Raw genomic sequence first — 5,062 nt, forward strand, 5'->3', positions numbered from 1 at the left:
GTGGTATTACTTTACATTATGAGTTATTGCGATACAGAGCAGTGTTTCCTAGTGGTTACTTGTTGGAACCATTTTCAATAGTCAAACGACTGTACCAAGGGGCCCCTTCAATGGATCAGTAAAGATTGCCTCCCAGGTACTCTGACCCCAAGTATCCGTATTTCTCGCTCTAGAGCGACATATGAAACAACAGCAAATAAGTAGAAGATCATTTTGCTAGAATTGACTTCGCTGCTGGTACCATGCGGACACGCCAGGAATTTTACAATGGAAACGACAATCAATCGTCCGGTGATGTACCGTGGGCATACAAGCTGTGCATTCCAACGGTTTATGTGAAATCCACTGCTGTAATTGGCACATTAAACTAACTTCTGTGTATATCGTCCCTAGCCTCAGGAACTACCGTCACGGCTCATATGTAGCATACGGTAACTAAATAAATTTATTTTGATGTCATCCATCTCTCATATTTATTTGAAACAATAACTTCGAAACATCCTGTATATTTATTCTACAGTTTGAGCTCATTCAAGTTAAACTATTCATTCCATCTATCTTACTGTTGATCAAAATCACAATGCTGTTTACTTGGTTGTCTTATTGCCCACATAAGCTATGGTTTGATGTTACGTAATCAGTGACTCCATTTTGTTAAAAACCCCAGTAAAATCTTTAGTTATATCCAGGTGTGTTAGTCATCTACACGAAGCTGCTGCGATATTCCTGGCACCTTACCCATCAGTTAAGCAATTTTTTCCTTTTTCTACACTCCTGGAAATGGAAAAAAGAACACATTGACACCGGTGTGTCAGACCCACCATACTTGCTCCGGACACTGCGAGAGGGATGTACAAGCAATGATCACACGCACGGCACAGCGGACACACAAGGAACCGTGGTGTTGGCCGTCGAATGGCGCTAGCTGCGCAGCATTTGTGCACCGCCGCCGTCAGTGTCAGCCAGTTTGCCGTGGCATACGGAGCTCCATCGCAGTCTTTAACACTGGTAGCATGCCGCGACAGCGTGGACGTGAACCGTATGTGCAGTTGACGGACTTTGAGCGAGGGCGTATAGTGGGCATGCGGGAGGCCGGGTGGACGTACCGCCGAATTGCTCAACACGTGGGGCGTGAGGTCTCCACAGTACATCGATGTTGTCGCCAGTGGTCGGCGGAAGGTGCACGTGCCCGTCGACCTGGGACCGGACCGCAGCGACGCACGGATGCACGCCAAGACCGTAGGATCCTACGCAGTGCCGTAGGGGACCGCACCGCCACTTCCCAGCAAATTAGGGACACTGTTGCTCCTGGGGTATCGGCGAGGACCATTCGCAACCGTCTCCATGAAGCTGGGCTACGGTCCCGCCCACCGTTAGGCCGTCTTCCGCTCACGCCCCAACATCGTGCAGCCCGCCTCCAGTGGTGTCGCGACAGGCGTGAATGGAGGGACGAATGGAGACGTGTCGTCTTCAGCGATGAGAGTCGCTTCTGCCTTGGTGCCAATGATGGTCGTATGCGTGTTTGGCGCCGTGCAGGTGAGCGCCACAATCAGGACTGCATACGACCGAGGCACATAGGGCCAACACCCAGCATCGTGGTGTGGGGAGCGATCTCCTACACTGGCCGTACACCACTGGTGATCGTCGAGGGGACACTGAATAGTGCACGCTACATCCAAACCGTCGTCGAACCCATCGTTCTACCATTCCTAGACCGGCAAGGGAACTTGCTGTTCCAACAGGACAATGCACGTCCGCATGTATCCCGTGCCACCCAACGTGCTCTAGAAGGTGTAAGTCAACTACCCTGGCCAGCAAGATCTCCGGATCTGTCCCCCATTGAGCATGTTTGGGACTGGATGAAGCGTCGTCTCACGCGGTCTGCACGTCCAGCACGAACGCTGGTCCAACTGAGGCGCCAGGTGGAAAGGGCATGGCAAGCCGTTCCACAGGACTACATCCAGCATCTCTACGATTGTCTCCATGGGAGAATAGCAGCCTGCATTGCTGCGAAAGGTGGATATACACTGTACTAGTGCCGACATTGTGCATGCTCTGTTGCCTGTGTCTATGTGCCTGTGGTTCTGTCAGTGTGATCATGTGATGTATCTGACCCCAGGAATGTGTCAATAAAGTTTCCCCTTCCTGGAACAATGAATTCACGGTGTTCTTATTTCAATTTCCAGGAGTGTATATGGAACGGCTACAGGATTACTGTATTGTATTTAAAAGGTTTCTAATGTTTCCTTGCCAAATTTTTGCAAAATGACTCTTTGACATCACATTGTCGTTCCTGTGTAGGAGAAACTGCGGGAGGTAGCGCAGTTGTCAGCACGCTGGACTCGCATTCTGTAGGACAATTGTTCAAACACGCGTCTGGCCATCCTGATTTAGGTTTTACGTGATTTCCCCAAAACACTTAAGCCAAATGCGAGGACGGTTGCTTCGAAAGGCTACAACCAGTTTCCTTCCCTATCCTTCCCCAGTCCGAGCCTGTGCCCCGTCTCTAATGATCTCGTTGTCGATAAGACCCTAAACACTACTCTACTCTACCTCCAGTGTAGGAAAAATTGTAGTCCATCCTTGATGCTATGTTTCTCAGAGATAAACATGGAGAATTGGCCATGTTGATAGTTGTTGAACACAAAAAAAAAAAAAAATTCGTAATTTGAGACATTACAGAATTTCCTTTCTCTTTTATTTCTTGGCAGTCCAGAGCCACATAGCATTGTCACAAAACGGCACAGGCTCTCGCAGGAGCTCAGCATTCGTTTGCTGGGTACAGGAGTGGCGGCTCTGAGGTTTCTGAGCTGGGAGTGCTAAGTGCAGACAGTCGTTTGTCACCATAAGCTCTGGGCATGCTTCAGCGACCACTGTGCGGCATGGCGGTGGAACATTGTGTGTCACAAGGAACGGGAATCATGGTTTCACTGGCGAAGCTGCTGGAAACCTGTATGAAAAACCCCTCAATCACAATGTGTGCAGCACGCTGGTGAGATGCATGGCTGTTGAGGTGGAAGAGTTATTAGCGGGAAGCCCCTGGGGAGTCTGCTGCTCTGCTGTTGTATAAGGATTATCTAGGCACGTGGGGCTCTGTCTAGATGGACTTTTATTTCCATAGCTGCTCATGAGACTGAGATGTATCCTTAGAAATTTTCTCTGACACCTCCTAGCAAAAATGATGGGCCACAGGTAGGTACCAACACCCAATCAAACATGACGGCACTTGTAGCCAGTCCTCCTGACTCAGGAGTTAATTCTAAAAGAAAAGAGCCTGGTAACAGACTGCATGCTGGTAAGTGAAAAGGAAAGAGGAAAATTTCGAGAATGTTTCGCCTTTCTGTATACCAAGAGGGATAGAAGGCATTGCTGACACTTTAAAATCAGTCAAGCGATGCGTAATGAAACGTTGTTGGTAGAAACTTCGTAGTTGGTGGAACTTGTAGATCGCAAAAGGTTAAGGACCTCCCAAAATCTCAGTGCCTTTGGGGATAAGCCATCGAAACTGAGCTTCACGTCACTTCGAATTACAGCAAAGGTATTTTGATGTGCATAGACATAGTGGACATTTCCAAGGAGGAACTGAAAGATAAGGGAGCTCCAGAACGTATAGTCGACATGCAAAACGTAATGAAGAGGGTGCATGTTGATTTTGTAAAATCTGACTCCTTTATCTTGACATTCAGTGCCACGAATCTTCCTGACATCGTTAAGGCAGATTTTCTTCGTCTAAGCATGAATCCTGATGTGCCGTTTCAGATGCCAGCGCTTTGGGCATGCTACAGTTTCTAGGAGAAAGCACTTGTGGTAAATGTGGTAAGCCTGTCCACGAAGGATTTGCTAGTCCATCTCCTTTGAAGAGTGTGAACTACTCTGGGGCTCACCCTGTCTGGAGTCGGGACTGCAGCATATAGTTTGGAAAACGAATCATACATGAGCTTAAGACTAGAAACGCATCCATAAAATGAGGCTAAAACGATGTGTTAAGCCATGGTACCCCCCAACGTTTGCTACCTTATTTGATTCTTTTCTTATCCCACCGTTACAAAGAAGGTTCCTATACCACCAACACAAAGATGGAGTGGAGTATACGCCAACGCCTACAACTACCCTGCCTCATTGATTTTTTGTGTAAGACTTCTACTACTCGGTTGTTTTACGTTTTGTTTCTTTTTCGCACTTTATTATACCTAAGGAACATTTTACAATGAACAGATTATGTATCTTGATAACATTTTACAAAGGAAAATTTATTTATTTTTGTAACATTGGCAATGAACACTTCAGTGGTTACATAACAAATCCAACATATAATAAACGTCCAAGTTCTTTATCTCTGCCTGTGTTCGTCCTTCGCAACGACCTGGGAGTCAGCTGATATGTGCTTCAAGTTCTGAGACGCAGTCGGGACAAAGGAAGGTAGCAAGTTTGGCAAGGTACATATACTGACCGCAGGCTTTGCATACGTAGTTCGTCTTTCTGTCCTTCTTGCGGCCGCACGGCCCACAGCTTGAATTCTTCTTCACCTTTTTTGGCGGAGGAGGTGTCACGGTCTAGTTGCTGGATCTAGGAAGTCCTTGAGGCGCTGCTTCAACGGTTTAGTAAGGTGCCTGGATGTCTCCTGGAGCTTGTAAAGCTGATCTCCAAAAAGAGCGAGGGAGAGATTTTTTAGGAATTGTGGACGTGTAAGGGTTGCCCGAGGCTAGCTGCAGAAGTAGATCACTTGTGGAGTGATGCCAGCGATAATGAGTAGCGAGAAGATCTTGAGCGGCCATCTTCTGCAAGTTCGGCTCAAGCCGAAAGTTCCGAAAAACCGATCGACGGTGTCGATACCGCCTTTGGTCTTATTGTAGTGGGTAATCACCTCAGGCTTCATCTTGTCCCCAGTCGATTCGTTATATGATCATCATGGTGAAAGCTGGAGAGAAGAATCAAAACCTTCTTCTTTTTTTAATGTAGGACGCCAATTTGATCTGGTTCCTGAATCCGAACATGCTGCTGCAGACTGCGCGGCCAGAGGTGTTAGTGGATGCCTTAGGGATTTCTCTTTTGTTTCTCCAGA

The sequence above is a fragment of the Schistocerca serialis genome, chromosome 6 (assembly GCF_023864345.2).
Source record: "Schistocerca serialis cubense isolate TAMUIC-IGC-003099 chromosome 6, iqSchSeri2.2, whole genome shotgun sequence".
Classification (NCBI taxonomy): Eukaryota; Metazoa; Arthropoda; class Insecta; order Orthoptera; family Acrididae; genus Schistocerca; species Schistocerca serialis.